Source organism: Diabrotica undecimpunctata, chromosome 6 (assembly GCF_040954645.1).
Source record: "Diabrotica undecimpunctata isolate CICGRU chromosome 6, icDiaUnde3, whole genome shotgun sequence".
Lineage (NCBI taxonomy): Eukaryota > Metazoa > Arthropoda > Insecta > Coleoptera > Chrysomelidae > Diabrotica > Diabrotica undecimpunctata.
The window spans coordinates 2,393,535-2,413,747 of NC_092808.1; the positions used below are offsets into that span (position 1 = coordinate 2,393,535).

The 20,213-nt window shown below is 34.3% G+C and overlaps 1 long non-coding RNA gene across 1 annotated transcript in view; it reads left to right on the forward strand.

The window, feature by feature from the left end:
* LOC140444707 (uncharacterized) overlaps positions 1-20,213 on the forward strand; it is a 210,201-nt gene that overhangs the window by 60,515 nt on the left and 129,473 nt on the right. The window lies entirely within an intron of this gene.

The following is a 20,213-nucleotide window of genomic DNA, read 5'->3' on the forward strand; positions in this document are numbered from 1 at the left end:
GTTTTATGCCATATATTCCAGCCCCCGTACCTGTATCCGTTTTGGAGCCGTCCGTATACCATATTGAGTTTGCTGTTAGCGGCGGACCAGTTTCCCAGTCCTCTCTTTTTGGTATTGTAATTTGAAAATTTTTGTTAAAACTATACCTCGTAACCATTCGGTCTACAGGCATTCCTAGAACGGGGTCTGCCTTTATGTCCTGGTATAGCCTTAAGTTATCAGCTCCCTGCATCATACTTATTGGAGCTTGGCCTTGGATCAACCGATGTACTGTTGATCTGGCTTCACTCTGTATGTATATATGCAGAGGTGGTAGGTTTAGCAGAACTTCTAGCGCGTCCGTTGGGGCTGTTCTCATGGCTCCTGTAACACTCAAGCATGCAAGTCTTTGTGTGCTACTGAGTAATCGAATCGCCCCGGACTGTTGCGTTTTGTTCCACCACGCCACTGAACCATAAGTTATCATGGGCCCTATAACCCTTGTGTATAACCAGAGGTTCATTTTAGGATTTAACCCCCAATTCTTACCACACATTCGTCTACATGTGTTCAGGGCCATAGGTGCATTCTGTGTGACTTTCTGAATGTGTGCATTCCATGTCAGCCTCTGGTCGAATATTACACCTAAGTACTTGGCCTGACTTGTGAATTGGATTTCTACTCCCTTGAGCACTAGTGGCTGTAAGCCTTGCAGTGCTCTTTTTCTGGTGAAGGGCACAACAGATGTTTTTTTAGGGTTAACCTTCAGGCCTTCCTCCTCACACCAGCTGTCCACCATCCTCAGAGCGACTTGAAGTCTCTCCGAAATTATTTTGGTAAAGCGTCCTCGGACTACAATCACCAAATCGTCCGCATAACCCAGACAGTAAAAAACCCTCCCTGGACAGTGTATTAAGTAGGTCGTCCATAAGCGTAGCCCACAGTAATGGGGATAAAACTCCTCCTTGTGGGCAGCCGCTTCCTGCCTTCGCTTCAATAGTGGCTTCACCTAACGAGGACACAATGATCCTGTTTGTTAAGGTCGCCGTTGTCCACTCGCATATGAAGGCAGGAACTCCTCTTCTTTTAAGCGCGTCCGTTACAGACTCGAAGGAGACGTTATTAAACGCTCCCTCCACGTCCAGAAACGTCGCCACCGCTATCTCCTTGTCATCTAGCGACTTTGAGAGCAGTCTGTTAAGATCATCCAGCGCCAAGTCAGTTGACTTTCCTGGCTGGTATGCATATTGGCGATCGCTAAGTGGATTCTCCATCAGCACGTCGTCCCTAATATACCTGTCTATCAATCTTTCCAGCGTTTTTGCTAGGAAAGAGGATAGACTTATTGGTCTGTATGACTTGGGGGTCTGGTCCATTACCCTACCAACCTTGGGGATATATGTGACTTTCACCCTTCGCCACGCGGTTGGAATATATCTCCATGCCAAACTAGCTTTGAAGATCTTTGTTAGATGCGGGATGATCACATCCTGTCCCTTCTGTAGCAAGGCTGGATAAATCCCGTCCATTCCAGGTGATTTGTATGGCTGGAATTTATTGATGGCCCACCTGACTTTTTCCGGTCTCGTGATGTCGGTAGCTAATTTCCAGTCCGCCTTAGTAGGCCTTCTGAGGTGAGCTACCTCTACCGAAGGATTTCTGAGATGAGATTGTCATATTAAATTCTTTTGCTCTTATGTTAAATCTGTGGACCAGTCTTTGCAGACTATCTTCATCTTGGTCTATCAATAATACGTCGTCTGCGTCACAGAGTAATTTTGTTTTTTATTTTTCCATTCTCTGTATCCTCTTTCTTTGTTAACGCTTTTGATGATTTCATCCACGATCAAATTGAAGAGAATGTGGCTCAATGAATCCCCTTCTCTTATTTCGCTGCCTATTTCTATAGGTTCTGTAAGTTGTCCATCTATTCTAACTTCCATTTTGTTGTTTTGGTAGATGTTTTCGATAGTTTTTATAATATTTAGGGAACTTCTCTATTATACAGAAGATGGATTACATATTTGAGTCTTACTCTGTCAAACGCTTTCTTTAGGTCAATCAGACACAGAAATGCTGGTCTATTATATTCTAGTGGGTTTTGGTCGTTCGTTTTTATACATAGGATTTAACAAAAAGTTCCCTTGAAGGTTTAAAAATTGTTTTCTTATATAAAATAAAACATGAGTCAATTACGGTATTTTTATGTATTCAGTTTTTTATATAAAGGCGTCACATTTACACCGTTTTATGAATGCGCACAGCCAATATACATAATTAAATCATCATCGGTAATCGTTACGTCATGTATATACCAACCGCCCAAAGTTCTTAATAATTCTATAGCAAAGTTTATCGACCATTACGTAAATAGCGTTCAAAATAATCCCATAAATAACGACAGGGATGGATCTAGTTCCGGTATTATGATGCAATCATGAAAACTATGGCAAATTAAAAAATGCTGGTGCTTTTACGTTTGTAGATTTTTGGTTTTAAAACAGAAAGGTTTCCTTTTGTGACCACAAAATCTAACACAATCAACTCTTTGGTAAGAATTGTAGAATCAATTTAACAATTTTTAAAATTTAAGAGAAGTGAATAGTGTTCAGCTATCATATGTTTGAATACATAAGCTCTAGAATTACAAGGTCTTCTAATAAAGACTTCTGTCCTTTACTTACATCTGTTAAATTGATTACTATTTATTCAGCCAGTTTGACAAATCTTTTGGCAATATATATTGAATACAACAACCCTTACAATTTATAAAATTATTTTATCACAATGGGCAATTTTGGTCAGACAACTTTCCGCGTTCTTCGCTAATTTTATGGTTGTTATCATCGCAAGCAAGCAAGCAATTTGATTAAACCCAGCCTGTGAGAAATGTTCTAATGCTTCAGACCATCCCTTTCTCCCTATAGCACTCTGATGCGCGATAGGGGCACAACTATCAGCCAACTGCTCTTCATGTGGAGGTCGTGGATAATAGAACCCCAACATGGTTTCCTAACTGAATGCAAAACTCAGTACAGCGCATTGTCGCTATAATCCTGTTATCTTAAAGGGGCTTATCCGCGAACTAAAATTGCTTACTTGGGCCTCAAGTCTCCGCTCTGAGCCAGGCTCAGTTCGGCGACTTGGTGCTCAAGGAGTTGGGCACTACGTACCCGGGTTTTGGGGTTTTTGTTAATTTTTTTGTTGGCTTGCGCCGGTTTTTGTTAGTATTTTTATAATTTTTGCCGATTTTTTGTGTTTTTTATAATTTTTTTTTGTAGGTGGCCCTGAAACAAAAAATTAGAATTAGTGTAAAATCTATACTATAATACTGAAAATATATAAAATATAGAACAATATGACAATATAGAGCTAATCCTCTTTAGGGCAACCGGGCCCACTTTGTGTTTGGCGATAGTCCATGAGTGATTTTGAGCTACGAACTGTCTTCTTTGTGCATTGTTGTTATTTTTGAAGTATATTTTCTCTAGTGTTTTGTTTTCCCTCTGGTTTAATTTTATCTCTGGTATTATTGTTTTAGTCTACTATTTGTTGTTTGTGTCTTTTGTGCTTTCATCTATGGAAAGCGTCATACCTCATTATCTCTCGTAGTACTGTTATAATCGTCCTACCAGTAAATAATCTACCAAAACCAGTAAGTCAACAAAATTGAGAATCTGCTGAAAATATCGCCACTGAAGAATTCGATGCAGTCGATTTCACGTCGTTCACAAAAAAAATCAATGCATCTCGAAAAATGATATATCTTTGATAACTCTGAATACACAGCCCATAAACGGAATTTTAGGACAAACTGTATACAGCATAGTACATAAAATATGAATTTTAATTTACATTTATAAACGAACGTGGATACCACTTGATTACTGACCCACTTTATGTAGAGTTGCTCATTTAAAAGTTTTTATTTTGCGGTTTTATGATAAAACTATGTTTATGTTGCAGCGTGACTTTAAAATTAACTGGCGGCATGGCACATTAATTAAAAATAGAATATTTTTATATCGGTAATACACTTGTAGAATATACTTTTAAAAATATTACTGGAAATTTATTTAAGAAGTGTAGAAAGAGAAGAATTATTTGAATGAGTCAGTTAAAATTATTAAGTTATTAAAACAACATTTGTTTGGAGAACGATTTCCGAAGTGAAAATCGAAACGTCTAAATAAAGTAATTTTAAAGTGAAATTGTGGCTTATTCGTAATTAAAATAGCAACTTACTAAGATGAAGCTGACTCAAAAAGAATTTTTTGATCTGATTTCTCACCACCACTGAGTTAAAATAATTTAAATGTTGTTGTTACTTTGGGTCTTCTTTATAATTCGTATTCTGGAGGAACTGGATAGCACATTGATTCTTTTTATGACTACTTACGAAGATACAACTGACTTAAATACAAGTCTCTGATCTGATTTCTCATTATCATTGAGCTAAACTAATTTTTAATAATTGTGTTGACTTCTTCTATTTCTAGATGTGAAGATCGATATAATTACATTAAGTAGTTCCCCTTTGATTTTTATTCTATATGGATGTCTCCCAAGTGCCTTTTTAAATAACTGGTAGGGGAGAGGGGGCACATATGGATTAATTTCAAAAAAAAAAATTAAACCGGAAAATGAGATTAATTGTAAAGTTTAGGCTTCTTCAATGTAAGATTCACATATTTGTGAGTCTGTGTACATTTAAATTTGGCAGTAATTAAATTATTTAGGGCACGTGCATTAAATTAAAAGTAGATGTGAGTAGTCCACATGTGCCCATAAGGGAGGCACATCTGGATAAGACAATATTTTCTACGAAGCAGATATGAACACAGGTTTTGATAAAAAGAGCAATTTTTAATATTTATTTAACATAATACATTGAATTATCCCATATTATACCAATGAAAATTAACGGAAAACCTAAAAAAGGAGCTGGATCTTGATGTCCCAATCATATCATATCTTTTGCAGAAATATGACTCTCATTCTTCTGATCTGGAAATACCAAATCTTGTCCTGGCGTCATTTTTAAAAAAATTACCAAAAATTCTGACTATTCTAGTTTCTTTTCGATCTGACCAACAAAAAATTTGAGTATTTTTTTTTGTAGCAAATTGAATGAGAACATAATCCCCGTTCTGGATATTCGTAAGATCCAATCCAAAATTTTTACCATCTTCAGTTTTAACTTCCATAAGACTATCATCTGATTTTTCGCAATAATTCTCAATTTCGCTTTCTGATAAATCAGAAACTTTGCGAATATGGGATTTGGATATTTTATTTTCTATATTGCTTGCCTTTTTTTTCTATATTGTTTCTCTTTTTCCTCCTTTTCTCTTATTTCATTTTCTAATCTACTTTTATCTTCGGTCAGAATGGTCGAAATTTTTTTCTTTCTTCCTTTCTTAGAACTTATTCTCACGGCCTTTGGGTATGGACGAATTTGTTCCAGAGTAAGTTTTTGATTGAAAATAATTACAATTTTTGGAACTTTGTTTTCGGTAGTTAAAAGAGGTTGACAATTATTGTTGACAAGTAGTTAAATATTTGCCGATGATGATGTAAAAGACATTTCGGAATTAGAGAGTGTACTGCAATTTAGACAATCATCAGTTGTGGTATCTCTCTGCGATACATCACTGACTTCCGTAACTTCAGCTTTTACGAAATCTTCTGAGGAAAAAATATTTTTATTAAAGGGAAAGCAACCAGTGTTTAAAAAACCCAGAAATAATGTTTTTCCTATTAAATGCTCCGTCAAAGGTTGGAGCTGTTAGATGTGCAATATAATAAATTTTTATACCTTTTCCCAGATGTTTAGACATCCATAAGTTGAATACTGCACGACAACGACCCTTAAAAGAGCTAAATACATACACATCTACAGGCTGCAAACGAAGTGTTGTGTATGGAGGAAACGTTAAGAGTACTAAACCATTTTCCCTGCAATAGAATATAACATCTAACGTTGCATGTGTATTATGGTTATCCAAAAGTATTAACGCAGGGTTTTTCTTGGAAACATACATGTTTTTTTTTAATATGAGTTTAAACTTCAAGAAATTCCTCATTGGTCATCCAACCACTTAAAGAAGCAATACCAATGCTGCCTTCTGGAGCTCCAGTCAGGAATGACTCTTTAAATCGCACTCGTAGGAAGATATAAACAGGTGGAATAGCATTTCCATTTTCAGTGATTATTCCAACAAACGTCACTTGCTCACCTCTCTCTGCTCCAACTGTTTGTCCCACTTACTTACAGCCCTTATTTGCGACCAATTTTGGCATTTGCAGAACAGTGTTTACTCCGATTTTATCTACGTTCACGATTCTATCAATAAATAAATCCTGTTGATAAATTATTGTGACGCTTTATGAAACCTTTTATCCACTTAATTCCAGCAAAATGATTTTCCGACCATGATTGACACATTTTTTCAAGCTTCAGAGCATACTCATATGCGAATGTTCGAATTAGAAAGTAGGTTAATCCATACTGTAACTTCGAAGATAGAAGAATATAATTTACTATAAAGTATAGTATATATATATTTTTTTCTTATAGACTGCCCTCTTCTTTATTTAAAAAAATATGCTGTGTTATATATTTTGATGAAAACTGTATTTCGGATATTTCTGTATCATTCAAATTTTTTTGATTTAGTTTTTTTAATCTTTTATGTAACATCGACTTCTTTAATCCATATCTCTCTGATACGATTTTGATTGATCCGTTACCATTTTTATATCTCAAATGACCTTAACTGCTACGTTTTGAGGAATATCACTTCTATCAGTTTTTCTGATGTAGGTTCTCTCCATTATTTCGAACTGTAAGGTAAAAAAAGATATTTTGTTTGTTTTGTTTTGAAAAAACCTATGGGATACAAGTCGACACTGTCCACTGACTAAGAAAACTAAGATGAACATTTTTTGCACCACAATTAGGCCAATATTATTATATGGCCAGAATGAGGATGGCCAGAAAAGACTTAAGAATAGCGGAGAGAAAGATTATGAGAACTATAATAAAGTAATGCAGAGTTAGATGGTTAGGTCACATTTGGCGAGCAGAAGATGAAGCAATGACATACGAAATGGTAGAATGGAATCTAGAAGGAAGGAAGAAAGAGAAGGGGAAGACCAAAATCAAACTGGCTGCAAGAAAACAAGAAACAAAAGGGACTGATCCACCCAAGAACTAAGATCTAGAAAGCATCCGTATATAGATATATATATATATATCATCATCATCATCATGTGCAGCTTTATCAACCGTTTCCAATTACGGTGCAGCCTCCCTTATTTCAATGATTCATAAGGGGTCGCGAGGCATACCTTACCACGCTGCCTCAGGTCGGGTTGGTAAGGGGCAAGTGTTGTCGTACAATGGCTTTTGCTATATATATATATATATATATATATATATATATATATATATATATATATATATATATATATATATATATATAAATATATATATGTAAAGAGAGGGAGAGAATAAAGAAGGACTATGAAAATAAAAAAATAAAAGAAAATTATGGAGAAAATATTGAATACAAATAAATAGTTTTAAAACAATAATTATTGTGTATGGATAATATTTTTGGTAAGCCACTGTGCATTGTTAGAGACTATTTTTTAGTTTAAGGAAAGACTGGCATAAAATCAAGGTGGAAAGGCACGGGGCAATTTGATTTCACTGAAGATGGCGGTAACTAAGGCCGGGAGAGCCATCAGTCAGCAATCAGCGATAATGAAGACCCCGAGCTCTACAAATTAGCCATTTCCGAAAGTTCCCTAAATCTTCAAACTTTATTATTCCCGGCCAAATCGACGACCCGAACTTATATCTACGTAGCAGTTAAACCTGAGTTAATGAAGTATTGTTAGTTGCTACGGGGTATTTGAAGAGGTTATTACGGGGAATATTTTTGTAATTCGAGTGAGTTACTTTAAAATGAGAATGTTTATATAAGTTTAAACGATTAGTACAAGGGTAATTAAGAAAATATGATCGTTAATAATTTTTACGAGGAATATTTGATCAGGGCAGGACTGGCTAAAAAAAAGTGTCAACCTTAACTCTAAATGGACAGAAGGAGCCTCTCTCCTAAGCTTTTTAAATCATACCTTTTTGAGATCCTACTGCTTGTAAAGTAAATCAATATTACTTGTGAATTTTTTTAGTCTATTTTTTATTTGAATCCATAAACTTTAATCATCATATCAGCCAAGAAGATAAAATCCTTACTGTCTGTTATACTCCGTTATACTCTTTTGTACTCCCTGGATACTCAAATAAATTTTTAAGACATGTTGGTATACTCTTTTCAGAGTCAATTTAGCATCGTCGTTTTTTAATCTTATTAAGGCCAATACCTACCGACCGTTGGCGTGAAAAGGAAGAAAAAGGGTCAGTACATTAAATTTATATTTCAAGGAAAATTATACCCTTGTGGTTTTAATAATTTTTGCTTTAAATTTAAACAAAAAAACGGTTTTTGTATATCTTTGTATTTTTTATCAGTTTAAAAACTGTCAAATAACACATTAATTCTTTCAATTTAAAACTTGTTAATTTTAGTCTTTAATAAGAATATTTGACTCATTATTTAGTTTGCAAATAACTCATAATATTTTTATTACAATTATAACAAAAACAATTTCGAAAGAAAGACCTCATAGCCATGCAAATGAAGAAATTCTTTCTTTCTTCAAAAATCTCGTTGTCAAATTACTTGGGTTCGAGGAATTTTCCATAGCAGTTTATAAGCTTTGCTAAGCTCTGTATACATGATACTTTCCATATTATATTAATAAATGAGCTTATAAGCAAATGGTTTTTCTGTAATGCACGCAATTAAATCTTTATTTTCTGAATCATATTACCTATTGCTTTCATTGTGATCTTCTTGATCCCATTGATCTTAATCTTGATTCACATAATATTTATTCAATAATAAAGAAACATCTGGCTATTGATCGGTTGAAGTTTTGCTGCAAGTTTTTCTTAGTTATCTGGCCTTTGGTTCTCAACCTATTAATCCAGAAAATTGGTTCGAGTAGTACAAATATTTAACTTTTATATTTGCCTTATATTAACATCAGACAATAGACTATTTCGTTTATTCACTTAATTTCCTAACCTTGCCATTGAAAACACAATTGGTGATTGTACAAAAAGGATTAAACAAGGACACACGCTTGACGCAAATGTGCCCTTCATAGAGACTTTTTTTAACAAACAATACAGGCAACGGTTAAAGGTAAATGACATATAAGGATAGACAGTCTCATCATTAGGATTTTTACTTAACCTTTTTTTATTCGACTTATTCGTCTCCTGTATGGGAGATCGTTTCAATGAAAATTTTATCTCATTTCAAATATGGCATTTCCATAACTTTTTGAAAAGTATTTCTATTATGACTTCAACAAAGTTTGGCACCGCATCTAGCAATTTTAGAAAATTATTTCAATATCTTTTAATTCATGCTGTGCACTAAACAATTATCCATGTTTGTGCATAATCTAAATTTTTGTTTGTCAATAGTTTGATAAAGAAATGGTTGTTTTATACATCAAGAGAAACATCATGGCAATTAGAGTATTTTTAAAAAGTAAACTTCTGAAGTGGGCAATTTCCTCATTTTGAACCTCTGAATTAAAATCAGAAGAATTCGCTGTTATGAAGAGAGACATATAGTTAATTCTAAATGTACATAATATTTACAATGTGAGATATTGTCTTTTACATAATCATTTTTTACCCACTTCGACCATTTATCAAAACGACCAAACGTTATTAGGATGTGGGTGCCATTTGTTGGATACACAGTTTTTGTTATAGAGTAGTTGGTACTATTTTACCCCAAAATCTAAATTTAAAAGCTTTGTTTGTTATACACATTGGCTTGGTTATGTAGGATTCTGGAGAGCAACATACCCACTCACTCCCATATGTATAATAAAGTGAGCGAGCGCAGATTGTGGGATGAAGCACTCTTATATTATAACAGAATTGGAGTATATTAATACTAAGAACGCCCAAATTATCAAAATAGTCTTCAAGGGCGCCACATGTCGGATCTAAACTATTAACACCAGATCCTGGGTGGCATTTTTGAGTTATATGCGCTGGCTTTTGAGTACCTGATAACTGATACGAGATATACACCATACTTAATTGAGCTTTGTATCGATCTAAAAGTTGAAATAAAGTCTCTATGGGTGAACTTGTGACATTCTTATCCAAAAGATCATTTCAGTGACGTGTATTTTTCTCCTTTCCAATTTTCCCAATGTCCAAGATTCGGATCCGTATTGCGAATATTAAACAATTGACAAGCGCTCATATCATATTGCTAATAGCAATACAGATCTGCTTCATGTCCTTATTTGTTCGACGTTTCGATTATTCAATAGGTTAAAAAAGATGGCGTTCTTCTACTTCCAGCATAACAACCTGGACGGACTTTACAATCTGTCTTCACATCCTGTCGTTCATCGTTAGCTCTCTTCTCGTTCGATACTTATAGTACTTAAATCTGCTGCAATATATCCCTCCACCACATCTTTAGTATTCACAACATCTTACCAATCGGGAGCTCATTCCACATCAATCTAACGACACGCTAATCTTGTCCATTGAAATGGTCGGACCAAGTACGTAGTGTATTTTTTCAATAGTATTGTATGCTTATAAAATCTAGGCATTTGACAAATCAAAACATATATAATTGATAAAATAACTCAAACATGGTTAAAATGGTGCGGGATACTACGACAAACATGCAGAAACTTACTAAATATGTACATACTTAAAAAAATAAGGTTATTGTTAAAGTAATTTTTGCACAAATAAAGGAGACAGAAATCTATATTATAAGGAGGAGAAAATCTCCTCATATGTCCTCTGGAAGTGCCTGATTCTGACCTATCAGAAGTGACAGATCCTTTTTCCGGGATTTATGTTACCGAGCCAAACGAGGGAGTTACCGCTAAAGAAACTTGTGTTTTTTTTAATCCACAAGGTAACTAAAGGACTAGATTTTAGGAACGATAGAAATAGCTCAGTTTTGGAGCTAATTTTAGCAGGTGTGTGCGCCCGGAGCAGCCAGAGCCTTAGAAACGTCGAAGACCAGGTGCTTATGTGACTAGTACGTATGATAAGGGTGATACAATGTACCCGATTTAGAAGGACTAAGTATAGGAAGAACTTATATATGAGTTCTGCCCCGATCTACTATAAGTAACCGTATTTAGCATCAAAAATTGAAAAAACCTACCATTAGCTATATCTATCTAGGTTGATTATGGAAAAGGCCCACAAGTTCTGTTACACATGTAGATCTTTTTATACAAGCTTTTGTCAGATTAGTTAACTTCTTTGGTATGCTCAGTTTTGTAATGGCTCCACATTTCTGCTAAACCTTTCCCGATGTTTAGTCTCTTTAATAGCAAGAGCATTCTTAACTACAACCAAAAACCGCCGCAATGTATACTAAAAAAATAGTATTAAAATTTAAAAAACTAATAATGGAATATATCCAAAAGATTAAATTGTTCCAATCCGCTACAGACAAATTAAAACACACTCGACAATGTTGTAGGTAACCCTCAACACGTTTATTATATCTGCGGCAGCACTGACTGAGGGTAACCCATACTGCAGTCTCGTTATTTGTCCCGCAGATTTAATTGAAGTCACCAATTTGCGAAAACATAACCCTTTCCCGAAAACTCCTGAATTATCGAAGCAATTGCAACAATGCACATGGGCGCTGCATGTCACCTCCAATTCCCCATCATAATCGCTTCCACAATCGCGTGTGCCATGTTCAGGAATAATTTCACAAACAGCACGTCTAAGTGTTTAGAGCGGAACACACTACACATACTCTATGGATGGGCTGCTGATCAGGACAGGATCGTACTGGCTCAATATGACTTTTGTAAATATCTAGCACTATAAACCGTCCCGGAACGGTATTAATAGAGGAATATAGGCGTGAATAGATATTAATAAATAGTATTAAATAGATTTCCTATTTTATTAATTACCTACTTATATTACTTTTGCTTCTATAGATCTAATTTTAAATCCTTTGTAAAGTTCTTTTATATAAGATATCTACTGTTTTGTTTAGATTTTTCTATTTAATAATGATTTTTTTTTCCTTTAAAAATTTTCTAAATATCCATGTTCCATATCTTTGGTAAATCGAATTTAATAGTCAATTTTTATGCTTACTACCTAAGAATTAATATTATCTTTTACATTTTTGTATTACCGGAAGTGTTATTTATTTTGTTAGTACTATATTGTAAGTGTGCTTTCCTTTTATTCTATACAAAATCTCTCTCTAGTGGTGAATCATGTCTTTGATATTGTTGTTGTATTAACGTTATTTTAACTAATGTATAATCTTCTAAAGAAGAAGAAAATGAAGAAATACGGAAGAGAATAAGGCAGGCAAACAGAGCTTATTTTGCCCTCTCCCATATATTTCGGTCTAAAAATGTCCGCCGAAATACAAAGATGAGAATCTATAAAACCTTAATTCGACCAATAGACTTAGACGAGAGGATATGCTACCAAAAAGAGCACTGAATTCTAGAATGTAGGGAAAGAGACCGGCAAGAAAGCCAAGAAAGCGCTAGGAAGACACAGTAAACAGTGACGCTCAAGCCCTTTTAGGAGATACACGGAGTATAAAGAATATAGAGGGGGATGTTATGGTTTTTTTGCACACTTCGTTATCGCTGTGGTGTTGCTTCCCATTCTGTTGTTTGTAAAACTGTTGTTAAACAATCTACTGCTTTCTCTCTTGGTTTTCTTTAATCCTAATATCTAGTCTAATTTTTGCTTAGTTTTTTAGTCTTTGGATGGTGTTTTCTTAAGTAGGGTATTTTTAATAGAAATTTACACAGTAATACTTTATGATCTGACTTTATATCTAGATATGTTAAAGCTCTATTTGTTATTACGTGTTTTATGGCTGATTGTTGACCTATTGTGTTTTGATAGGTATATTTTTTTAGTTTGTAGAAAAAAATCGTATTATTTATTCTCAATATTCTTAAAAGATTATGAATTAATAATTTTAAGTGACGGTCTCCGCAAAGATTTATTGAATATTCGTTATATTGCTGTTTTATATGGTCCTCTGTCATAATTTCTTTGGTATTTTGATGAAACATAAATAAGTATAATGATTACATCCATATGTAAATATTTTAAGGAAGCTGCTTGTTAGTTTTATTCAAGATTTTTTTATTTTTGAGAGAAATACCATTTCTTAAAATTATAAATAGAAATTTTAAATTGTTCGTTTTATTTTCTCCTTTTTTCTTGAAGCTTTTTTAATATTATTCGTATCCATAAACCTCCTGTTGGTCTTATTTAAATATTTTTCAATTTAATCCATGCTGTTAAAATATGTAAATGAAATTGCAGGGTAAATTTATTAACGAAGATGTGCGTAGCGGGTGGCCTAATATCAAAAATTTTCCTTTTTAGAATGTGGCATTGTGTACTGTAAATGGTCTTTTCGGAGAAATTTTTGTAATAAACTGTAATATAAAAGGCATAAAAGATGTTAGTAATGTATTCCTGTTGAAATGCTCAGTTATATAAAGTTAAGAATATAATTATAAAATATATCCCATAAAATTAGATTAAGTAACAAAAATAATGGGTTTTAAGTTATTTAGGAAAGTATTTTATTTTTTTATAAATCTTATAGATAATTTATAACAACTCACATATCTTATAATACTCTTCTTATTCTTCGCGTGAATTCTTATGCCTTTTAGCGATTGCCTACTTTATTGCTTGTTTCTTATCCAATTCTTCAAGTTTTAACTCATCATTTATCCACTACTCCCATCTCTTCAATCGTTGTTCCTCTTTTGACGTGACAACGTCTTAAATTAGGTTGTGGCTCGGAGTCATTTAAGAAAAAGTGTAACGCCCACTCACGTCTGTTACAGTGAGTCACCGAACGAGAGAGAGGCCCGCCGGACCGGCGAATACCTTGCGTCTCTCTCCCACTCAAACATGATCGGTCCGCTGCGCGCGGCACTAGAGAATTAGGCGCGTTGAATCGCTAAAGTTGAAAATATCGTCAGCTGTGTCTGCAGTGAAAATGTGGAGTGCTTACAGTGTCCTATTTTAGGGGGAACCACCAGTATCAGATATAATTTTAGGAAATGACCTAGGGACCTATATTCTTTTATAATATTGCTATGGATTTATCCATTTAATATTGAGCAATGATTGTAAACATTCTTTATAGTTTAAACTTTAATGAAAATTCTTAACTGTGTCTAAAGACATATATGATATGAGGTATTTTACCCAAGAGTATTAAGTATAATGAATATACATAAAAACATAATTTTGTTTTCTTAGGATTTAACATTTTGTCAGCACATTATCTCAAATTCACACTTAAATCAATATGTTTTTACTATTAGGTCTGTTGAATGTTTGTTCTTTACACAAAATTTAGTCTATACTTCATATTTATTAAAGGCGGTAAAATATACATTACAATTCAGTTGTTTATAAACCACTTTCAAAGCATAAAGAACCTTTTAAGCTTTGTTTATATTATTTTGTGTATATTAATTGAGTTAATTGGAGTAGCCCACTTTGATACAAAAATACAGTCAATTTATGGATATTTCAAGGTGACAATCTAAAAAAAGCTGATTTCCTCCCATGCATTTTATTAGAAACACTTGAAATTTAAAAAAAATTAAAAATCGTAAGATGTAAGACCTTAATCGTGAGATCGTGAGATTTGTCTTCACTTCGTGAGTAGATTCGTCATTTACAACAACTACAACAATAAAGGTAAATAATTGTACACTAATATTTCATTATCGTAAACTATGATTGATTGATTAATTGTTAGATTGACACAAAAGTTGAGAAACTGAGTTTATAGCGGCAATTCCTTGTTCCTATTGTGCAATTTAATAATATTCATATCAATAAATATTCTACCGAGAAAAAGACGTTGTCACGTAAAATCTTCGCCCGTAAAACCGACTTTACAGGCAACCGATTTTTTTTTTCTTCAAGTTCGATTGTTCTATTTATCTGCGTATTTGGTTTGCGTTTTTTTCTTTCTTTTTCTCCTTTGCTTCTTTATTTCTATGACTTAAGTTTTTCAATCATTAGATGTCCCCCACCAAATTAATTGTCTGTTTCAAATTATTGTTTCTGTTATTCAATTTCTTCATTTTTGCATCTATTTATTTTAGTATTTTCAGCAATTCCTTTAAACTATTTTATTTCCACAGCTGTTAATTTTTTTTGTATTTTTTTTGGTAATGTTCATTCTTAACTCGCATATTTAATATATTTATTTTATTTATTAAAGGAACCTATGATTACCAAGCATTTTATATTTAACCTAATCTGCTACTTAACTGGCCTAGGTATTCCTAATAGTTCCCATTCTTCTTATTCTTCTAGTTCCTATCCGTTTCGGATGTTGGAAATCATATTGGCAATCATGACCTTGCTCGCTGCGGCTCGAAACAGCTCCGTTGAGGTTTTCTTAAACCATGTTCTTAAATTCCGCAGCCATGATATTCTCCTTCTACCGGGTCCTCGCTTACCTTTGACTTTACCTTGCAATATAGACTGCAGCAGGGAGTAACGGTGCTGATTTCTCATAGCGTGTCCCAGATATTGCAATTTTATGCGTTTGATCGTAAACACAATCTCTGGTTCCTTCTTCATTTTTTCTAGAACTTCCTTGTTCGTGATCCTTGCTGTCCATGATATTCTCAGCATTCTTCTATAAAGCCACATCTCAAATGCTTCAAGTTTTTTAATAGTGGTGTCTGTAAGCGTCCATGCCTCCGCCCCGTACAACAACACAGAGAAAACATAGCATCTCAAATGTCTCATTTTTGTATCCAGGGATATGTTGTGACTTTTGAAGATGGCGCTCATTTTGTTAAAGACCGTTCTTACCTTTCCTGTGCGGCACTTTATTTCCTGTACATTGCTCCACTGTTCGTTTATAATAGTTCCCAGGTAGCAATACTGTTTTACTCGCTCTATCTGCGTCCCATTAATGTATAGATGAGCCCCATTTATATTCTCCTTGCTGACAATCATTTGTTTGGTTTTGTGGGTATTAATGTTTAGTCCGTACTGTTGACTGTACTCGTTTATTCTGTCCATTAGCCTCTGAAGTCCCTCTAAACTATCTGCTATCACCATGGTGTCGTCGGCATATCTAATATTGTTTACTCTTTCACCATTTAGAAGGATGACTTCGTCTATTCCGTAAAGAGCCTCGTTAAAAATTTTTTCTGAGTACATATTAAATATCAACGGCGATAGAATACATCCCTGTCTAACTCCGCGTAGTATTTTTATGTGATCTGTTTCTTCTCCGTTAATTTTCATGTATGCGGTCTGATTCCAGTATAGTTCTGAAATTATTCTGAGGTCTTTGTCATCCAGGTCTGCTTCTTTTAAAATGTTTATCATCTTTTGATGTTGAACTCTGTCAAATGCCTTTTCATAGTCGATCAAGCACGCGTATACGTCGCAGTTAACGTCCCTGCATCTTTGAATCAGTACCTGTACTCCGAAAAGTGCCTCTCTGGTACCCACTGCGTTAATGAAGCCGAACTGTCTGTCTGATATTTGTTCCTCGCACTTCTTATAAATTCTTCCATGGATGACTCTAAGAAACAGTTTCAACATGTGGCTCATTAGGCTGATTGTTCGATATTCTTCGCACTTTTTAGCCCCCTGTTTTTTAGGTATCGCTATGAATTCTGATTCTAGCCATTTATCAGGGATGATTCCTGTATTGTATATTTTATTGAAGACAGCCGTGATGCAATTTATTCCTTCATCCTCCAAGAGTTTTAAAAATTCAGCTTCGATATTATCAGGCCCTACAGCTTTTCTGCTTTTCATCCGTTTTATTGCTTCTTCTACCTCGGATTTAAGTATGTCCGGGCCCGTCATCCTCTCTGAAAATGGATGCCTATAATCTGTTCTTTGATCTTGAAAAAGTGTCTCCAAATATATTCTCCATTTGTCCTTCATCTCTTGGGTGTCAATGATTAATTTTCCATTGGTGTCTATGAGTTTCATTTGTGTTCTCTTTTTAAAAGTACCCGTTATTTCTTTTACCTTTTTGTGTACATTAAAATTGTCATGCTTGACTTGTAGTCTTTCTATCCCCTATCTAGTTCCCATTAGAATCTAATAATTATTGTTGCACTATTCACTGTTGTGACTGGGTTCATCATCTACATCATTCTAGTTTTCCTTAGGTCCTAGCCTCCTTAAGAATCTTTCTCGAGTAGTCCTTATCCATCGCCTTCCTCCGCCAAGCACGTATTCTCATATTTATGTTATCAAGGAATCTTGTTTTGGGTCTTCCCCTTCTTCTCTGACCAGTGGGTCTATCAAGGAGCTGTGTCTAGTTCCACTGTCCAAATTTAAACAGACATTTATACATATATTACTATCACAAGCTCGAAAGGTGTGGTTCGTGTGAGCCTGCGGTCTAGGTCTTGATTATCTAGCAGTTCTTTGTTTGCATTGTTATGAAGTCGGTTTTCGTGACCCTTGGCAAGCTTCTTTATTTCTTCTTTAATGGCTACTATACGAATATACCACGGAACGTTGACTATGTTTCTTATTATTCGGTTTAGGATGCTTTAAAGGCAAGCATAGTTAATGTCACTAGTACAGCTCCTTATCTGTAGACCACAAGACCATACTGGTTTGAGCGGTTATTATTGGATTTAAGAAAAACGTTCTTGATGTTACTATTTAATTTATTTACTAATGGAAACTCGTACCTTATTTGCTCTGCTACTCTAATAATGTCATGTGCCAAACACGTTACATGAATTAAATTCTGGTAAATTTTTTTAAATTTTGTTCTGCTTTGAACATATAAGATGCAGCATCCGACAATAAAATTAAAAATTTTTTACTAGGCACTATGTGAGGTAAAAAAAATTTTGTAAGTGTATCTTGTATAAACCTGGTAATTGTTAATTTCATAGATTTAAGTTATGTAACTGAAAGAGAGACGCGAATAGGTCCTGAATAATGTCATATTTGTTCAAAGAGTCAAGGCACCGACTATAGAACACGTTATTCAAAGTCCCGCTCTGTAGATTGTATCTGTGTGCCAACGACTCACTGCAAGGGCTCTATCGATTTCTTATCAAAACATGTTAAGAGCGGCATACGTCGACAAAAACCGTCTTGTTTCCGGTGATAAAATCCCTTGTTGGTAAAAAGGGAAAAGAAAAAGAATGTACACAGATAATGCAATATTAGTGTGGCTCGCTTCGTTGCGTATATTGGTGTCAATTTGCTGGTATTCTTTGCTTTTTGCGATCATTTTATCAGCGGGTTGGATACTATAACATTAATAGTTATATTATTGCTGGTATATATATATATATATATATATATATATATATAAAATATTTTGGAATTTTCAAATTTTTTTTTGTAGTCACATTTCGTACATTTTATCATAAAAAAACTTCTTCACGTAAAGCAAAAATAATACCAATTCGGTTATTTTTAGTTTAATTTATTAAGTTTATTTAAATATTGTTTTTATTTAACTAAGTTTAAAATAAGTTTCCCACCAATTCGATACTGCGATAAAGCCCAGTAGCACATTGGTAATTTTGTACGAGGAAGGCTATGCAAAAAAAGATATCGCACGATGTCTCAGCAGAATTGAATCTATAGTTTCGAATACTCTAGAAAGGTACCGCGAAACAGGAAATTTTGTACGAAGGCCTGGTCAAGGACGCACAAGGTTCACAACCGCAATTCATGACCGTTTTTTTGGTTCTTAATTTTACACGAAATCGTTCACTGACATCGATGCATATCAGAAATGAGCTATTAAATCATGAATGTGTTGCTTGTGTGAGTCCATTTTAAAAGGTAGAAGAAATAATAAATTAGACTTACTCACAATCAATTTAATTTAACTAATCAGACGACCGGTTTCGCTTTCTACAATATGCAAAGCATCTTCAGGTCACGATACAAAGTTAAATAAATGCTGAAAATAATAAACCTATATTAAACATTATTAATGTTTAATGTTTAATTAAACCCATTATTAAACAACACCCTAATATGGGTTTATTATTTTCAGCATTTATTTAACTTTGTATCGTGACCTGAAGATGCTTTGCATATTGAAGAGCTATTAAATGTTAGACAAGTTAATGTGAGTTCACAAACAGTTAGACAAAGATCAAAACAAGCAAACTTAAAGCCCAGACGCCCCGCCAAAGTTCCACGTCTTCTCCAAAATCATAAAGCTCGTCGTTTGGAATTTGCAAGAACACATATTTAGTGAAATATCGACAACTGGAAAAACGTTCTTTTCACTGATGAGAGCAGAATCATATTATGGAAGCCAAATGGTCAAAACTACGTCTACAGAAGAGTTGGATAACGATTCGCCAGCTGCAGTATCGCCCAGACCGTTAGTTTTGGAGTTAATGGCATAATTCTTTGCGAAGGTATTAGTTGGGAGGTACGTACCGCACTTGTGGAAGTGATTGGATGCATGACTAGTGATTCTTACGTTTAAAACATCCTGCAAGATCATATTTTGTCATATGATTGTTATATTGGATATGAAAGATTCAAGCTAATGCACGATAATGCTCGACCACATGCCGCTGCCATAGTGAGTAATTATCTTGATGAGGCCCAAATTCGAAGATTGGATTGGCCACCGTTTAGCCCGGATTAAATTCCAATAGAGCACATGTGGGATCACCTAAAACGCAGCATACGACAAAGAAATCTCGTTCCAAATACGATAGAGCAGCTTTGGTTTGCTGCACAGGATGAATGGAATGCAATTTCTCAAGGATATGACCAAAATTTACTTGCAAGCATGCTGAGAAACATGCAAGCAGTAATAAGAGCTAGAGGGGGAATACTCGTTACTGATCATGCACTACTTTCAATTAAAACGACTTGTTTAAGTAATTTAAATTATCATTTAAGTTTAGAGTAAAATTACCTTATTTACTTAATATTAAACACTTATTTTTTTCACAATTTTCTCCGCATAAAAACATAAAATTGTTCATTCAATATTGTTAAAATAAACTCTATTTTACAATAAACGACTTGATTGACCAGAATTTATTTTGAAAAAACA